This window comes from Procambarus clarkii, chromosome 64, assembly GCF_040958095.1.
Source record: "Procambarus clarkii isolate CNS0578487 chromosome 64, FALCON_Pclarkii_2.0, whole genome shotgun sequence".
NCBI lineage: Eukaryota > Metazoa > Arthropoda > Malacostraca > Decapoda > Cambaridae > Procambarus > Procambarus clarkii.
This window is the reverse complement of record NC_091213.1, coordinates 18,892,005-18,912,408: the sequence shown is the minus strand read 5'-3', so window position 1 is coordinate 18,912,408 and position 20,404 is coordinate 18,892,005. Positions and strand designations below refer to the sequence as shown.

Genomic DNA, 20,404 nt, shown 5'->3' with positions numbered 1-20,404 from the left:
AGGTGAGTTTTTGTAGCAGAAAAATTTATAATTTTATTTTAGAAGTGAAATATTAATCGGGTTCCTTAATATCTAGTTTTTTAAGAAGTGAATTTAAATTAGCATTTTTATATATTTATAAAATTAGTTAGAATAAGGGGGATTAGCTCCTTATTATTTAGTATTATAAAAAAATATTTTTAAAGGATTTAACTAGGCTTAAAATTAGCTAGGTTTATAGAGTGTTATAAGTAAAATTTAGGTTAATAATATTTATATATTTCTTAATTGTTTATTAAAAATTATTTAGAAATAATGTTGAAATAGATATAATGGGTATACAGTATTAGTATATAATTATGTTTGAATTTAATTTAAATTATTTTTATATATTTGAATTATTTCTGCCTGTTTAACAAAAACATGTCTTTATGAAGGTTTATAAAGTCTAACCTGGCCATTGGGAACTAAAAGGCCACGGTATTATGACCGTGCAAAGGTAGCATAATCATTAGTTTTTTAATTGAAGGCTAGAATGAATGGTTGGACAAGAAATAATCTGTCTTAAATTAATATATTGAATTTAACTTTTAAGTGAAAAGGCTAAAATAATCTGAAGGGACGATAAGACCCTATAAAACTTTATATATATAAGATAGTAGTTAGTTTTATTTAAGAGTACTATTTTAGAGTATTTGGTTGGGGTGACAAGGATAAAATATAAAATAACTCTATTTTTTTTTTTTTTTTACAGTAATGTTTGGTTTAATGATCCTAAAAGGGATTAAAGATTAAGTTACTTTAGGGATAACAGCGTAATTTTCTTTAAGAGTTCTTATCGACAAGAAAGTTTGCAACCTCGATGTTGAATTAAAAGTTCTTTATAGAGTAGAGACTATAATAGAAGGTCTGTTCGACGTTTAAAATTTTACATGATTTGAGTTCAGACCGGTGTAAGCCAGGTTGGTTTCTATCTTTCAGGATAAATTATAGTTATTTTAGTACGAAAGGATTAAATAATTAAAAAAAAATTTAGTTATTTTGGCAAAATATGCGTTAGATTTAGAATCTAATAAAATAGGGAATCTATAAATAATAAAAATGCTTGGTCATGGAGGAGTAATATTGGCTATGGTTGTTAATTATTTAATTTTGATTATTTGTGTATTATTAGGAGTAGCTTTTGTTACTTTATTGGAACGAAAAATTTTAGGTTATATTCAAATTCGTAAAGGACCTAATAAATTAGGAATTATAGGTATTTTGCAGCCTTTTTCGGATGCTGTAAAGCATTTTTGTAAGGAGAATATAAATTTGAGAATATCTATTTTTTTACCTTATTATATAGCACCTGTATTAAGTTTATTTATTTCCTTGATTTTATGAAAGGTATTGCCATATGGTAGAGGTTTATTTAATATAAGTTTAGGGGTGTTATTTTTTATATGTTGTTTAAGTGCAGGTGTTTATCCTATAGTAATGGCTGGTTGAGCTTCAAATTGTAAATAATCTTTATTGGGGAGTATACGTTCTGTTGCTCAAACTATTTCATATGAAGTAAGTTTGGCTTTAATTTTATTGTCTTTTATTTTCTTAATTGAGAGTTTTAATTTTAAGGATTTTATTGTATATCAGGAGGAAGTTTGATTTTTATGGTGAACTATTCCATTAAGAATAGTGTGATTTGCTTCTAGTTTAGCTGAGACTAATCGAACTCCTTTTGATTTCTCTGAAGGGGAGTCTGAGTTGGTTTCAGGATTTAATACTGAGTACAGGAGAGGGGGATTTGCTTTAATTTTTATTGGAGAGTATTCAAGTATTTTATTTATATGGATAATTTTTAGGTTTTTTTTTTAGGTCCTGATTCTTTGAGAATTATTTTCTATATTAAAGTGGTAATAATTAGGTTTGTTTTTATTTGGGTTCGGGGTACTTTACCTCGATTCCGTTATGATAAACTCATATTTAGCTTGAAAAAGGTTTTTACCTGTTTCTTTAATTTTTTTAATTTGATGTATGGGTTTAAAGATATTGTTTCATACTTGATTTTTAGTATTGTAGTGGTAAATCAAAGGAGAGTGTAAAGTTGATAAAAATATTAAATTTGGATATTAAAGATATTCTTTTCTTTCGATATTAAAGTTGGAGATACTCCTATTAATGCTTTCAAAACATTTGTTTTTTATAAACTAAACTTTAAATTTAATCATTTATCTCATATTATTGTAAAAATTGGATTAATAATATAGTATAAAAAGTAGAGTGTAGATAAAATTTGTCCTGTTAGAATATAAGGAGTTTCTACTGGGCGTGCTCCAATTCATGTTAGTAAGACTACTACTGAGACTAAATATCAGAAAGTAATATGGTTAATAGGATAGAATGTTCTTCTTCGGAAAGTGGAATTATGAGTAAATGGTAGAATTATTAAAATAGCAATTGAAGCTACTAAGGCAATAATTCCTCCGAGTTTGTTTGGAATAGATCGTAGAATAGCGTTGGCAAAAAGAAAATATCATTCAGGTTGAATATGAACAGGGGTCACTAAAGGGTTTGCTGGAATAAAGTTGTCTGGATCTCTAAGGAGGTATGGGTTAAGAAGGATTAGTATAATTAAGACTCAGAAAAGTACAATAAATCCTAAGATGTCTTTAAAGTTGAAATAAGGGTGAAAAGGAACTTTGTCTACAAATGAAGAAATTCCGAGCTGCTTCTTTCCTCATGTTTCGTGGAGGAACAGGATATGAATTACTGTTAAAGCTGCAAAAATAAATGAAAATAAAAAATGAAATGAGAAAAAACGAGTTAAAGTAGCGTTATCCACGGCAAATCATCCTCAAATCCATTGAACTAAATCTGTGCCTAGAAAGGGAATAGCAGAGAAGAGGTTAGTAATAACTGTTGCTCCTCAGAAAGACATTTGCCCTCAGGGTAAGACGTAGCCTAGGAAGGCTGGGGCTATAGTTAAGAAAAAAATTACTCCAATTATTCAGGTATGAAAGTAAGTATAAGAGCTATAGTATATTCCACGTCCAATATGAGAGTATAGACAAATAAAGAAAAAAGAGGCTCTGTTAGCATGAATGGTACGTAATAGTCATCCATAATTTACATCTCGACAAATGTGGATAGTTCTTGAAAAAGCTATTTCAATATTAGGGGTGTAATGTATAGAGAGAAATAAGCCTGTTATAATTTGAATAACTAAACATAGTCCTAATAATGAACCAAAATTTCATATAACTGAAATATTTCTAGGAATTGGTATATCAATTAAAGATCTACTAATAATTTTAAATAAGGGGTGAGTTTTTCGTAAAGGTTTAAACATTAGTTATTTACTCGTAAGGGTCTAGAGTGGACGTTAATAATTTTTACTACGGCAAATAGGGTAAGAAGTAAATATGTAATGATGAATAAAGTAAATATCATTGATGAAGAATTATAAATAGTTCTTGTTATTAAGGGGGCATTTCTGAATTTATAGGGGAATACAACAGAAGAACTTCTAATTCTATATTTAGAGCTGGTTAGTAAAGGGTCAGCAAGGAAATAAATTAGACAAATCATAGATATAATAAATGTTAAGGTAAATAGGGTGTTAAATGAAACTCCAAATATTTCGTTAATGAGGCTACATAAATGAATAAAACTAATATACCTCCTAGGAAAATTAAAAAGAGGATATAGGAAAATCAGAATGAATTATTAGAAAATCCAGAGGTCCCACAAATAATTAAAGTTTGAATAAATAATGTCAACCCTATTGATAAAGGGTGAACTAACCGAGTAAATAGTATAGATATAAAGATGGTAGTTTAAATATAAATTATAATAATTTTAAAATTATATTTTAAAGTTTTAAGAATTAGTAATTGAATTTTGATTTACAAGACCAAAGTTTTTTTAAACTGTTAAAACTATTGAATACTTTAAATTTGGTTTATATTTGTTCTTTAGCTATATTGTTTTGTGGGGGATGATCTTTTGTTTCTAATCGAAAACATTTATTAAATACTTTGCTTAGATTAGAATTTGTAATATTAAGGGTGTTTTGGAATATAGTTTTATATATTATAAGAGTAGGTATTGAGATATATTTTGTATTATTTTTTTTAACTTTAGGAGTTTGTGAAGGTGCATTAGGGTTATCTTTATTAATTTCTATAGTGTGTTCTCATGGTAATGATTATATTGGTAGATTTAATGTAGTGTAATGATAAAGTTTTTACTTATAAATTTATTATTATTATTTTTAATTAATAATTGAGGCGTTGTTCAATTACCATTGTTTTTAATATGTTTTTTACATATTACAACTAGAGACCTATATCAATCCTGCCAAACTTGTCAAAAAATTTTGAAAAACTAATCTATAAGCAGCTTTACTCATATCTAGCTAAACACAATATACTTAGCCCTTGCCAATATGGCTTCAGACCCAAAAATAGCACTAACGATGCACTTATTAGTATGCTTAACTCGATTCTTACAGCTCTTGAGAAAAATGAGTTCCCTGTTGGGTTATTTGTGGACCTGCATAAAGCTTTTGACACTGTCAACCACCAAAACCTTCTTCTTAAATTACATCATTATGGAGTCAGAGGACACTCCCTGCAATACCTCAAATCCTACCTTACTGACAGGCTCCAGTATGTTTCTGTAAATAATACAATTTCTCCCACCCTACCCATCAACATTGGTGTTCCTCAGGGCAGCATACTTGGCCCTCTCCTCTTTTTCATCTACATTAATGACCTTTCAAATGCCTTCCAACACCTCAAACCAATTCTATTTGCTGACGGTCAGGACTTCATTTACTCCAGTCCTGACCCCCCTTGCTCTAAATGCCACAGTAAATACTGAGCTAAATAAAATCCATCTTTGGCTAACTGCCAACAAACTCACCCTTAACATTGACAAAACTTTCTATATTCTGTTTGGCAATAAATCCTCTAATCAAATAAATCTCAAAATAAACAATACCCAAATTTGTAACAAATTAGATGGCAAATTCATTGGCCACAAGCTGAATTTCTAGGGACACATTCTAAATAAATAAAAAAAAAGTTTCAAAAACTGTGGGCATTCTTTCTAAGATCAGATATTATGTACCACGCCCTGCCCTGGTGACTCTCTATTACTCCCTTATCTATCCATATCTCAACTATGGTATTTGTGCTTGGGGCTCCACTACCCAAAATCACTTACATCCTCTAATTACTCAACACAAAGCTGCTATTAGGACAATATCCAACTCTGGCCCCAGACATCACTCGGTACCCCTACTCAAATCTCTGAATATGTTAGACATTAAGTCACTGCACATTCTCTCATGTGTATTATACATTTTTTTTTTTTTTTTTTTTTTTTTTTTTTTTTTTTTTTTGAGATATATACAAGAGTTGTTACATTCTTGTACAGCCACTAGTACGCGTAGCGTTTCGGGCAAGTCCTTAATCCTATGGTCCCTGGAATACGATCCCCTGCCGCGAAGAATCGTTTTTTCATCCAAGTACACATTTTACTGTTGCGTTAAACAGAGGCTACAGTTAAGGAATTGCGCCTAGTAAATCCTCCCCGGCCAGGATACGAACCCATGACATAGCGCTCGCGGAACGCCAGGCGAGTGTCTTACCACTACACCACAGAGACTGTCAACATATATAAAACGCTAAACTATAATGCCAATCCTGACCTCAAAAGCTTCATAGAAGGTTGTAACAGAACCCATGAGCACTACACCAGAAATAAATACAGTTTTGATATTCCTAGAGTACGACTTAATCAAACTAGAAATGCTCTACAAATCAAGGGGCCCAGAATGTGGAATGACCTTCCCAACCATGTTAAAGACTGTACCTCTCTCAACCAGTTTAAGATAAAAACGAAGCTATATCTAATAAATTCCCTGTAACCTACCTTACCCTTCTATTGTCAACCAATGTCTGTTTTTTTTAAAGAGCGCTGTTTATCGACATAATTGTATTTGTGCTGCTTTTTCAGCTATGTTTTCATTTCTTGTTTTCATTCTACTCTTTATGCTCATTTAGTATTAAGCTTGTCATTTAAGTTTTTCATGCCCAAAACGCTTTGCGTAATAGTGGCTTTAGGCATTGTATGTACTAGCTCTACCTATAAGTCAACCAATCTTTGTAAAAATTTGTTGTATGTATGTACCTTACCTAAATAAACATTGATTTGATTTGATTTTAGTATTTTTAGGATTAGGTCATGATTTTTATATATTTAATTTGGGAATACAATTAGGGACAGATTATTTAGGTATAATTTTAGTAATATAGAGGGTTTGAATTGTTGTACTTGTTATTTATAGAAGTCAAATAGTAAAAAAGACAAATAAATTTAGTTGTTTATTTTTATTTTTAAATTTAATTTCATTATTTACTTTAGTAATAACTTTTTTTTCTATAGATAATTTAATGTTTTATTTAAGGTTTGAAAGTTCTTTCATTCCTACTTTAATTTTGATTTTAGGTTGAGGTTATCAGCCTGAGCAAACTCAGGCTGGCATTTATATTTTGTTTTATACTTTATTTGCTTCTTTACCTTTATTAGTATCTTTAATTAGGTTATATATAGTGGGGGGGGGGGGAAGTTTAATAATAGCATTAACAAAAGTGAGGGAATCTGAATTAGGAATGGTTAGCGTTTTATGGTATTTTTTTACTATATTGGCATTTGTAGTAAAGCTACCTATATATTTATTTCATTTGTGGCTACCAAAAGCTCATATTGAAGCTCCTGTAGCTGGGTCAATGATTTTGGCAGGTGTTTTATTAAAGTTAGGTGGGTATGGTTTACTTCGTGTATTAAGAATATTTTCTTGAGTGTGAGTAGGTATTAGGATCTTAGGGGGTGTTTTTGTAAGAATTTTGTGTTTACGACAAGTGGATATAAAATCTTTAATTGCTTATTCTTCAGTAGCTCACATAAGGTTAGTCTTAGGAGGGTTAGTGGTGTTTAGTTGATGGGGAATAAATGGTGTTGTTATTATTATGGTTGGTTATGGATTATGTTCATCTGGTTTATTTTGCTTATCTAATATTATTTATGAGCGATTAGGAAGTCGTAGTTTATTAATTAATAAAGGTTTAATAAATTTAATGCCTTCTTTAGGTTTATGATGGTTTTTATTAAGTATTGGAAATATAGCGGCTCCTCCTACGTTAAATTTGTTAGGAGAAATTAATTTAATTATTAGTATAGTAAGTTGAATGAAGGTAAGGATAATTAGATTAATTGGCCTGGTTTTTTTTTTAGAGCAGCCTATACTATATATTTATACTCGATTAGACAGCAGGTGACATTTTTTAGGTCATTATATGCATGTTGTTCTTGGAAGTTAAGGGAGTCTTATGTTTTAAGTCTCCATTGAATTCCTTTAAATTTCATAATTTTAAAGAGGGGTTTAGTTTTACCTATAATTTAATTTAAATAGTTTAACAAAAAATATTTATATGTGGTATCAAAGTTATAAGAATTTATTTTAAATAGTGGTTTGAAAATTCTCTATGCATTTAGTAAGGTTAGTTTTTTTAGTTGTAAGTTCTTTATTATGTTTACGTATGTCTTTAATGAGATTACAAAATTTGGCTAGGTATGTAATTGAGTGAGAATTATATTCTTTAAATTCCTCTTCTACTGTAGTAACTTTAGTATTTGATTGATTAAGTTTTATATTTTTAAGATTTATTTTATTTATTTCTTCTATAATTATGTTTTATAGGGGAGAGTATATGAGGGGGGGATAAACATTATAATCGTGTTATGTATTTTGTTCTTGCTTTTGTTATTTCAATAAATGCTTTAATTCTTAGGCCTAATTTAATTAGGATTTTATTAGGATGAGATGGGTTAGGATCAATTTCTTATGTGTTAGTGATTTATTATCAAAATGAATAATCTGCTAATGCAGGGATGTTGACTGTTTTATCAAATCGGGTAGGAGATGTAGCAATTGTTTTAAGTATTGCTTTGTTTTTTAGAATAGGGGGTTGAAATTTTATGGTTTGAAGATTATACACTAGTGAAAATATAATTTTAATAAAAGTATTAATTGTTGTGGCTGCTATAACAAAAAGAGTGCAAATTCCTTTTTCTGCTTGGCTACCAGCTGCTATAGCAGCTCCAACTCCAGTTTCTGCTTTAGTACATTCGTCAACTTTGGTAACTGCTGGGGTTTATTTATTAATTCGATTTAGGCCTATCTTTGAAGGGTCTTCGGTTCAATCTTTTTTATTAATTATTTCTTGTACAACTATATTTATAGCAGGTCTTGGGGCAAATTTTGATTATGATTTGAAGAAGATTATTGCCTTATATACTTTAAGACAATTGGGGGTAATATTAAGAGTTTTATCTTTAGGATTTCCTGATTTAGCTTTTTTCCATTTATTAACTCATGCTTTATTTAAAGCTTTACTATTTCTGTGTGCGGGTGTTGTTATTCACAGTTTGGGAGATTATCAGGACATTCGTATAATAGGGAGTTTAATTGTTAGAATACCTTTAACTGGTGTTTGTATAAATTTATCAAATTTATCTTTATGTGGTATACCCTTTATGGCTGGCTTTTATTCTAAAGATTTAATTTTGGAGGTAGCTTTTATAAGTAATATTAATTTTATTAGGTTTATTATATACATTTTAGCTACAGGGTTAACAGTAAGTTATACTTTTTGTTTAATTTTCTATAGGCTTACTAGAATAAGACATGTTAGTAATATGAGATGGATTAGGGACAATGATTTTGTTATAACTAATCCTATAGTAATATTAAGATTGAGTTCTATTTTAAGGGGGGCAAGATTATCTTGGGTAATATTTCCTGAATATTATATAATTTGTTTAAGGAGGTTTATGAAAAGTTTGGTTTTAATATTATTATTAATTGGTTCTTTCATTGGGTATATATTAAATATTATAAGTTTAAATGAAACTTTAAGTAGTTTAAGGTTATATTATTTAGTAGGTTTTCAGGATCTATATGATTTATACTTTTTTTATCTAGGGTAAAATTAAATTACTATATTTTAAAATTAGGAAAAAGGTATGATAAAGTTGGAGATAAAGGGTGATCTGGGTATTTTGGAGGACAAGGAGGATTTAGTGCAATTATAAAGGGTTCTTATTATTTAGAAGTTACTCAAGGTAATATAATTAAAATTTATAAAGAGTTTTTTTTTTATGGGTGACGATTGTTATTATTATATTAGTTTTAATTTAATTTATATAATTTAAAATTAGAATGTTGTGTTGAAGCCAAAGCAGTGGTGTATACCTATAAATAATATGATGCCTGATAAAAGGATAGTTTTGATGTGACTAATTATGTAAAATTTACTCATATTATTGAAAGATAAGCTAAGAAAAGCTAATGGGTTCATACCCCGTGAATGAGATCAATTTCTCTCTTTCCGGTGGTTTCTCCTTTTAGAATACTCTTTTTTTTTTTACTTTAGTTTTAGGGTTAGTATTATGTATTTCTTCGGATACTTGATTTGGAGCTTGAGTGGGGTTAGAGTTAAATTTATTATCTTTTATTCCTTTAATTTCTTCTAGAAGTAATCGTTATAGTTCGAAGAGTATTTTAAAATATTTTTTAGTAAAAGTTTTGGCTTCAATTATAATTATTTTTCAGCTTTATTTATTTTAATGATGGTAAATTTAAAGATAGTATTTTCTTTATCACTGTTATTAAAGTTAGGTGCGGCTCCTTTTCATTTTTGATTTCCTCAGGTTATAGAAGGGTTAAGTTGAATTCAAGCGATTATTTTGATAACTTTACAAAAAGTGGAACCTATAATTTTATTATCTTATTTGGTTATGATAAGTGGAGTTTAATTATAATTTTTACTTCTGCTGTGGTATCTGCTATTGTTGGGGCTATAGGAGGGTTAAATCAATTATATTTATGAAAGATTATAGCATTTTCTTCTATTAATCATATATGTTGAATATTTTTTGCTATAATTTTAAGGGAGTATTGTTGATTATTATACTTTAGGGTTTATTGTTTACTTTCAATTTTGGTTATTATAATTTTTTATTTTCGGCAGGCCTATCATTTTTCTCATTTAGTTAATAGTAGATTTTCTTTAATACCTAAGGTTATATCTATAATGAGTTTGTTTTCTCTAGGAGGATTACCTCCTTTTTTAGGGGTTTATTCCTAAGCGATTTATTATTCAGGAAATAATTTTTTGTAATCATTTATATCCTTTATTAGTGTTCCTAATATGTAGGTTGGTAACTCATTACTTTTATATTCGTATAAGAAGTTCTTTTTTAACTTTAGTATTTCCTTTTAGAGGTTGAATTACAATGGATTAGGAAAGGAATAAAATTATGAATATAGTATTGATTTTAAATTTTATTGGGATATTAGTTCCTTCAATTTATATAATATATTAAGACTTTAAGTTAATGAAACTAACATCCTTCAAAGTTGTAAAAAAAGAATTTCTTTTAGGTCTTAAAAGTTTTAGTGTTAGCACATTTTCAAATTTGCAATTTGACGTTTTAAATTATTACTATAAAACCTAATAAAAAAGAAAAATCTTGTATCTAAATTTACAGTTTAGCGCCTAAAGCTCGGCCATTTTATTTACGCAACGATGATTTTTTTCTACAAATCATAAAGATATTTGAACAATATATTTTGTTTTTGGTACTTGAGCTGGTATAGTAGGAACTTCATTAAGGATGATTATTCGAGTGGAGTTAGGTCAACCAGGAAGATTAATTGGGTATGATCAAATTTACAATGTGGTAGTTACAGCTCATTCATTTGTAATAATTTTTTTTTATAGTAATACCTATTATAATTGGTGGGTTTGGAAATTAGTTAATTCCTTTAATATTAGGTGCTCCAGATATGGCTTTCCCTCGAATAAATAATATAAGATTTTGATTACTTCCTTTTTCTCTAACTTTATTATTAAGTAGGGGGTATAGTTGAGAGAGGAGTTGGGACAGGGTGAACTGTTTATCCTCCTTTAGCTTCTGCTATTGCTCATGCAGGAGCATCTGTAGATTTAGGTATTTTTTCTTTACATTTAGCAGGTGTATCTTCTATTTTAGGTTCAGTAAATTTTATAACAACTGCTATTAATATACGAACGGTAGGGATAACTATGAATCGAATACCATTATTTGTTTGATCAGTGTTTATTACTACTGTTTTACTACTATTATCTTTACCTGTGTTGGTAGGGGCTATTACTATGTTATTAATGGATCGTAATTTAAATACTTTTTTTGATCCGGCAGGTGGAGGAGATCCAATTTTATATCAGCATTTATTTTGATTTTTCGAACATCCTGAAGTTTATATTTTAATTTTACCGGCTTTTGGTATAGTATCTCATTGTAGTTCAAGAATCAGGTAAGAAAGAGGCTTTTGAGACATTAGGTATAATTTATGCTATAATTGCTATTGGTATTTTAAGTTTTGTAGTGTGAGCTCATCATATATTTACAGTAGGGATGGATGTAGATACTCGGGCTTATTTTACTTCTGCTACAATGATTATTGAGGTTCCTACTGGTATTAAAATTTTTAGTTCGTTAGGAACTCTTCAGGGAACACAAGTAAATTATAGCCCCTCTTTACTATAGGTGTTAGGTTTTATTTTTTTATTTACTGTAGGGGGGTTAAGTAGAGTTGTATTAGCTAATTCTTCTATTGATATTATTCTTCATGATACTTATTATGTAGTAGCTCATTTCCACTATGTTTTATCTATAGGGGCTGTATTTGGATTTTTTGCAGGTATTGTTCATTGATTTCCTTTATTTACAGGTTTATCTTTAAATAAAAAATGATTAAAAATTCATTTTTTTACTATATTTGTAGGAGTAAATGTAACGTTCTTTCCTCAACATTTTTTAGGTTTAAATGGTATACCTCAGCGTTATTCAGATTATCCTGATGCTTATAGAGCATGAAATGTTTTATCTTCAATTGGTTCTATTATTTCTTTGGTAGCTGTGTTAGGATTTGTAATTATTTTTTGAGAGGCTTTTATTATAAGTCGAAAGAGATTTAGATCTCTTTTTTTATACCTACTTCTATGGAATGACAGCATTCTTATCCTCCTGCTGATCATACTTATTCTGAGATTTTTTAACTTTCTAATTAATTCTAAAATGGCAGATGGATGTATAGGATTTAAGCTCCTACAAGGAAGGTTTCTTCTTATACAAATGGCAAGATGAGGAAATTTAGGCTTTCAGGATAGTGCTTCACCATTAATAGAGCAGTTAATTTTTTTTTCATGATCATACTATAGTTGTGCTAATTTTAATTGTTACGTTTGTAGGATATATTATATTTTATTTATTTTTCAATTTCTTGGTTAATCGTTATTTACTGGGAAGACAAAGTTGAGATTATTTGAACTATTCTTCCTGCTATTATTTTAATTTTTATTGCGTTTCCTTCTTTACGACTTTAGTATTTATTAGATGAGATTAATAATCCTAGGATTACTTTGAAAACAATTGGTCATCAATGGTATTGAAGGTATGAATATTCAGATTTTTTGGACTTGGAATTTGATTCTTATATAGTAGGAACAGCGAATCTTTCTGAGTCTGGATTTCGTCTATTAGATGTAGATAATCGTGTAGTATTACCTATAAATTCTCAAGTTTGTATACTTGTTAGGGCTGCTGATGTTATTCATTCTTGAACAGTTCCAGCTTTAGGTATAAAAGCTGATGCAATTCCTGGTTGGTTAAATCAAATTAGATTTTTTATCAATCGACCTGGTTTATTTTTTGGGCAATGTTCAAAAATTTGTGGGACAAACCATAGTTTCATACCTATTGTAGTAGAAAGAGTTAGTGTAAATAGTTTTCTGGATTGAGTTTCTTCATGTTTAAAATCTCCATTCGATAACTTAAAGATAAGTGTAAGCCTTTTAAGCTTGAAATAGTAATTTACTTCAGATGAAATAAAAATTAGTTAATATAGATATAATATAAGTTTGTCAGACTTAAGTAATTGAATAAATATTTTTATATGCCTCAAATATCTCCTCTTCTTTGAATAAATTTATATATTATGTTTTTGTTAAGTTTAATTTTAGTATTAGCTGTACAGTATTTTTTAGTAATTTATTGTAGGTTAGATCAAGTAGTGAAAAAGGATCAGGAAACTGAGAAAGTTTGAAAATGATAGCAAGATTATTTAGAATTTTTGATCCTTCTTCAAGAGTTTTTTCTCTTCCTTTAAATTGAATTTCTACTTTTTTAGGTTTGTTATTTTTACCGTTTATATATTGAGTTTCTCCTTCACGTTGAGTTATAATATGATTAAAGTTTACTGATATATGGGGAATTTAAAGTAATTTTAGGAACAAAAACTTTAGGTTTAAATGTATTATTTGTATCTCTAGTTAATTTAATTGTGTTTAATAATTCTTTAGATTGATTTCCTTATGTGTTTATAAGTTCGAGACATTTAGCAATAACATTATCACTTGCTTTTCCTTAATGATTATGTTTTATAGGTTTTGGTTGAGTCAATCATACTCAAAAAATATTTGCTCATTTAGTACCTCAAGGCACTCCGGGGGCATTGATGCCTTTTATAGTTTTAATTGAAAGAATTAGAAATATTATTCGACCTGGTACATTAGCAGTACGATTAGCTGCTAATATAATTGCTGGTCATTTATTATTAAGGCTTTTAGGGGGAATAGGTTCTTCTATGACTTTAAGAATTCTTTGGGTTCTTATTATCTTGCAAATTCTTTTATTAATATTAGAGTCTGCTGTTGCAGTTATTCAATCATACGTATTTTCTATTTTAAGTACTTTATATGCTAGAGAAGTAAATTAATGTCAAGACATACACATCATACTTATCATTTAGTGGATATAAGACCTTGACCTTTAACTGGTTCAATTAGAGCTATAATATTAACTACAAGGTTAATTAAGTGATTTCATCAATTTAGAGCAGATTTATTGTATTTAAGATTTGTAGGTGTAATTTTAACTATAATTTAATGGTGACGTGATGTAGTTCGTGAAGGTACCTATCAAAGATTACATACTGGAGCTGTAATAAGAGGATTACGTTGAATATTACGTTACGTTAAAATTTTATTTATTTTATCAGAAGTTTTGTTTTTTTTCTCATTTTTTGGGGCATTTTTTCATAGGAGGTTATCTCCTGTTGTAGAGGTTGGGAGATTTTGACAACCTAGAGGTATTCAGCTATTTAATCCTTTCGGGGTACCTTTATTAAATACTACAATTTTATTATCTTCTGGGGCTACGGTGACTTGGTATCAGCATGCAATTTTGAATTCTAATCATAAAGAGGCTTTACAGAGGTTGATATTAACTGTTATATTAGGGTTGTATTTTACAGGGTTGCAGGCTTTTGAATATGTGGAGGCATTTTTTTCAATTGCTGATTCTATTTATGGTTCAACTTTTTTCGTGGCTACTGGATTTCATGGGCTTCATGTTATTTTTTTTTTTAAATTTAAAATTTAAAAAAGGCTCATCATTTCTTTCAGTATGTTTATTTCGTTTGTATAAGTGTCATTTTTCTTCTTATCATCATTTCGGATTTGAGGCCGCTGCTTGATACTGACATTTTGTAGATGTAGTGTGGTTATTCTTATATGTATTTATTTACTGGTGAGGAGGTTAATTTTTTAGTATAAATTTATATTTGGCTTCCAACCAAAAGGTCTAGAGTCTAGAAAAATTAGTTTATATTTTAATAACAAGTGTTTTATTTACTTTAGCAGTAAGGATACTAGTAATATTAGTAGCTTCATTATTATCTAAGAAGGTTGTAGTGGATCGTGAAAAAAGTAGACCTTTTGAGTGTGGGTTCGACCCAAAAGGTAGAGCTCGATTACCTTTTTCCCTTCGATTTTTTTTGGTAGCTGTAATTTTTTTTAATTTTTAATGTTGAGATTACTATTTTAATGCCTTTAGCTTATATTATTATGTTAACAAATATTTTTACTTGATTATTTGCGGGGCTAATATTTTTATTAATTTTACTTGTTGGTTTATATTATGAATGATTAAAAGGTGCGTTGGAGTGAAATGAGTAGAGTTGTAGTCACTTATGATTTGCACTCATAAGGTATCGGTAGATCAACTTTATAAATTAGAAAGCGAAGATTTGCGTTTAGTTTCGGCCTAAATTTTGGTAATGAACCTCTAATTTGTTTTTAAGGTGTATAACATATTACATTTTCGCTGTAAAGTTGAAGAGTCTCTTCTAAAAATGTTTCTCCCCTTTTTTCTGAAAGGGGGAACATTTTTAGTGATTGGATGTTTTTTCTTAAATTAATAGATGTAATTTATTTTAATTAAAATTAAGATAAAAGAATAAGGTTTTTGTTTCAGGAGGGGGCACAATAGTGTTTTTGTAATATATATTACCTTATCTAAATAACAAAAATTAAATGTAGTATAAATAGAATGCAATTTTATACTAAATTTCTCTGTATATCAGTTTAAGGCTACCTACAGGAAAAAATGTAGTAAAAGTACTCTTCGTCAGAAAAGAGCACTTTTACCTAACATTTTTTCTTGGGCTAAGTACTTATTATTTAGACTTCCGTTAGTCCTCTCGTTATGCTTTGGTATATCTCAATCAAAGCTGATTTTTATGATATTTATATTCTGATAAATAATAATAAGAGATAGAAGAACTTAGACGCTAGAATCTTAAGGAAATGAAAGAGGTTGCCCAATGTAGTTATTTCTAAATATATAATATTATATAAATTGAGAAAAATCAACATAATTTACTATAAATCAAGAATATGATAGCAATGTTTTAGTAAATTATTTTACTGGGGGAGCACAATAAGACTAATCTTTTTAAAATTGTATTATCCGTTAAAATTCTTAAAATTAAGTAAATGTATTAAATTATTTGGAATTAAAGTAAAAAAAAAAAATATGTTGGAGGGGGGAACAAGATGGAATTAATATATATATTTATAGCTTGAATAATAAACATAAATTTTTTATAATAAAGCATTATTTTATATATTAGAACTAATTATACTATTTGTATAGTTTGTATATTTGCTGGTGTTTTGGTGTTGTTGTGTGGTGCTGGTGTTGTGGGGTTGGTGGTGTGGTGCTGGTGTTGTGGTGCTGGTGTTGTGGTGTTGGTGGTGTGGTGCTGGTGTTATGGTGTTGGTGGTGTGGTGCTGGTGTTGTGGTGTTGGTGGTGTGGTGCTGGTGTTGGTGGTGTGGTGCTGGTGGTGTGGTGCTGGTGTTGGTGGTGTGGTACTGTTACGACCCTGGGTTCTCCAGTGGAAACCAGAGGTCAAAATTGAGCTATTAAACTTCCTGGTAGTACAGTTGGGCATCTCGAATAGCAATTGTTTGTATCTTCCCTGCCAGACGTAAGACTATTATTGTTTCTCAAAGAGCATTTAAAGACTGAGCTGGGGGTTGATTATTAAATAATAACATAGGCACCAACTTTGCTTACTAATACTTTCTAATCATTCATAAAGTAACAATACGTTGCATAGGGGAAGATCTTTAATGTGCTTAGCTGCACGATCAATTAGGCTCCTCCCGGCACCACGACATGAGGGAGGCAGCTGGTGGCTAGCTCGTTCTTCTCTGGCTGGTGTCGTGCGGATAAGACCTACTCTGTGGCTGTATCCCTACTCTTCTCCCTTCTCCCCTTACTTATTTCCCTTACCTGAAGTTCCTGTATCCTTAAGCTAAGTACGGGGCATCAGTAAGTGTACCTACTCTGGTAGTAACTATTGGTGAGACCTGGGGTTAGTATTTGCCAGTGTTTTGTTTACCCTAAGAGTTGTGTTTTGTATTAGGGTACCACATGGTCTCACTACCCTAAGCTGCATCCAGCTTTAGTGCTTATCCAGTAGTACTTTACCCTAGCTTGTTATTAGTGTAAACCTTGTATCCTGTCTATGTGGACCAAGGCTTTTAATGTAAGATCGTGTGGTAAAGTTATTATTATTATTGTTATTGGTGTGAGTGTATATGGGGGGTTGTTAAGGGGTTAATAAATAAGTACACGAATTACAGAGTATCTCTTCTTCCAAGGTGGGAGCGCAGTGATCAACCCTTTGACTAACATATATGGTCTTGTAGCAAGTTATTACTACTGTGGATAGTTTATTTTGGGGGCCGGGCCTTTTAGCTCTCCCATATTTGATACTCTTGTCTTCTAACTACCTTTACCCCTGAATAGTACCAGTACCCCATAGAAGCCCCACTCATATAAGTTGTAACAAGTGGTTGGCCAGTCCGGGAGGAACATTATAAGTGTAAAAAATTAGATTCTTGAGTGCCAAAATTAAAATTTTTTGTTTTCCGCAGAACGGTTGTGTGCTAGCCTAGGATCCAGCTCATCTAGCAAAGGACATTCTTGCACTGACTGGACACCCAGCTGGATCCCTTCACGATTAAGGTTAGTGTGGCCTTGTGTTAGGGGCCGTGCAAATTTTTGTTTTTTTCCAATTTTTATTTTTTAATTTTTTCTTTGGCTGGGAGCTAAAATTATTAGTGATGTCTTCTGAAATGCAGAACCTGGCAAGGGAGCCTTCAGTGGTAGAGATAAAGAAACTTAAAAAGTCTAATTTAGTATTGTTAGGCCAGGAATTTGGCCTAGAATTAAATGTCGCAGATAAAAAGTGGACTTTGGTGAATGAAATATTACAACATTGTATTGATGAACAACTATTGGCAAGTGATACACCTTTATGCCAGCCTAGCCAAGCAGAAAGTGCAACTCGTAGGGAAAGTGAATTAGCTTTAGAGTTAGCAAAAATAAAATTAGAGGAGCAAAGACTCAAAACCGAGGAGGCTAAAATTAGAGCGAATGCCACTGGAACTCCACCTGCCGGGGATTCAAACCCCAGGCATTATGAGAAAAAGCATAATTTGCCTGAATTTTCTGAGTCTGACCCAGAAAGGTTTTTCAACCATTTTCAGAGAGTGGCCACGTCCATGAACTGGCCAAAAGAAGAGTGGGTGAAAATCCTACAGGGAAGACTTAGGGGTAAAGCACAAGATATTTTTATAAACATGCCTGACGACGAGTGTTTCGAATATGATAAAGTCAGGGAATGTATTTTGCGGGCATATGAAATTACTCCTGAAGCTCACCGCCAAGTTTATCGTAACCTTAGGCCTACTCACAACCAACCGCTCACTGAATTTGTGAATGATCAAATTCGATTGTTTGATAGATGGATTCGCTCCGCGAAAGCCGAAACATACGAGGCTCTCAGGAACTTAATTTTAATGGAGCATTTTATAGATATTATGCCAGAGAACGTATCAAATTACATTAGAGGAAGGGTAGAGGTAAATTCTAAAATAGGGGATTTGGCCAAGTTGGCAGAAAACTACCAATTGGCGGGCAAAAGGCCCAATAAAAATAATTATACCCCACAGAGTAGCAAAACTTATACACACAGCCAGTCCAGACCAGCTCATTCTAACCCTTTACCTAATGCACCTTCTGTTTCAGACATAACTAACCCTGTTAAAGTGTCTAGCCCAACGGCACCTAAAGGTGAACCGAAGGGTAATTCTGTTAGTAATGTCTCTTCTCCTCGACGTTTTTGTGGTCACTGTAATCGTCCAAACCACACTATTAGCCGTTGTTGGCAACTGCACCCTGAAAAAAGACCCAATGCTCTAGTTGTGACACAGGGCTTGAGGCTTTCAGAAGGGTTAGGGAGTAAGACCTCCAACCCACAGTGGTTGGACTTGCTTACCCCATTCTTATCGAAAGGGAGACTACTTTTGTCTGAGGGTTCTTCCTGGAAGGACGTGGTGATCTTCCGAGACACCGGTGCCATCCAGACTTTAATTTTAGAGAGTGCGTTGCAAGGTGCCAACACTCTCGACACTGGAGAGGTGGTACTGGTCGAGGGTGTCACTAGTGATACTCGGGCAGTACCCCTCCATAAGGTTACCCTGGAATCTGATTTCCACAAGGGTGTTTGTACAGTCGGAGTCACTTCATACCTACCTTTCCCTAATGTTGATGTAATAGTTGGTAATGATTTAGCAGGGGATAAGGTAGGGGACTCCAGACTGCCTATTATGTTGCCTACCCCTAAGGTTTGCCTGGATCCACCCGCCGCAGAGGATAATGTTGTGTACCCTGCGTGCGCGGTGACCAGGTCTATGGGACTTAAATGTAAGGGCAGCCCTGTGCTTGCCAAGGTGGTAAATCCCGAGGTCACGAGGAGCTTTCCGAGTGGTGAAAACCAAGTGGACCTCGCGGACACATTCATGGCCCGACTCGATGACGTGGCCGAGGACATTGTGGAGAGCCTGCCACCGCCGTCTACAGAGAGTAGTGGGGAGGTGGAGGAGAACACTGTTGAGCCTCGGCCAATGGCATCTGACCAAGGCCTAGATGCCTCCTTGAGTGAGTTACAGAAAGCTGACCCCACTCTTGCAGATTGTCATGAGACAGCTGTCTCTATGGAGGAAATTGTAGACGCAGCAACTGGGTACTACTACAATGATCGGATTTTGATGAGAAAATGGAGACCACAGAGTGCTCCCTTGTCAAATGAGTGGGAGGTAGTCCACCAGGTTATGTTGCCGACCTGCTATAGAGAAAGAGTTTTGGCAGCTGCTCATGATGATCCTATGGGGGGACATCAAGGTATTAATATTACGTATCACAAAATTTTTAAGTATTTTTTCTGGCCCAAGCTGAAAAGCGATGTGGCAAAATTTTGTAATGCGTGTATTGTTTGTCAACTGGTTGGGAAACCAAACCAGACTCCACCTAAAGCTCCTCTAAGGCCTATTGTCGTGCCAGAGGAACCATTTTCTCATGTGGTAATGGACTGTGTTGGACCATTACCTAGAACTAAGTCTGGTAATATTTACCTAATCACGATGATGTGTATCACTACTCGTTACCCAGAGGCTTTTGCTGTAAGGAACATCCGAGCAAAAACTGTTGTTGCTCGTATGTTGCAATTTTTTTCCACTTTTGGACTGCCTCGGGTCGTGCAAACTGACAATGGTACTAATTTTAAGTCTGATGTTTTCGAGTAATTTTGTAAGGAACATGGAATAACTCATAAGGTTTCCAGCCCATACCATCCACAGAGTCAGGGGGTAATTGAACGTTTCCATCTAACTCTGAAGCAGATGTTGAAGACATCGTGCGAGAGTTCCCACACCTTCTGGGATGAGAATTTACCATATGTTTTGTTTGCGGCTAGAGAGGGATTACAAAGTTCACTGGGCTGTTCTCCTTTTGAGTTAGTCTTTGGCCATAAAGTTCGTGGACCCTTGCAAATGTTACAGGAGAATCTGTTAGGGAACGTAACGTTATCCGAAGATTCGGCTTTCTTTGCGCAACACCACCAGAGACTCAAGGACT

The 20,404-nt window shown here is 32.0% G+C and overlaps 6 pseudogenes; 5 read left to right on the top strand and 1 right to left on the bottom strand.

Annotated features, from left to right (window-relative positions):
* Nucleotides 1–358: 358 nt before the first annotated feature.
* On the top strand, nt 359–2,181 carry LOC138354748 (NADH-ubiquinone oxidoreductase chain 1-like; annotated as a pseudogene).
* LOC138354776 (cytochrome b-like) lies at nt 2,181–3,310 on the bottom strand (annotated as a pseudogene).
* A 4,195-nt stretch (nt 3,311–7,505) lies between these two features.
* Nucleotides 7,506–10,612, top strand: LOC138354744 (NADH-ubiquinone oxidoreductase chain 5-like; annotated as a pseudogene).
* Nucleotides 10,613–11,490: 878 nt separating this feature from the next.
* LOC138354747 (cytochrome c oxidase subunit 1-like) lies at nt 11,491–12,146 on the top strand (annotated as a pseudogene).
* Nucleotides 11,844–12,944, top strand: LOC138354775 (cytochrome c oxidase subunit 2-like; annotated as a pseudogene).
* Nucleotides 12,945–13,182: 238 nt separating this feature from the next.
* Nucleotides 13,183–14,091, top strand: LOC138354745 (ATP synthase subunit a-like; annotated as a pseudogene).
* The last annotated feature ends 6,313 nt before the right edge of the window (nt 14,092–20,404 follow it).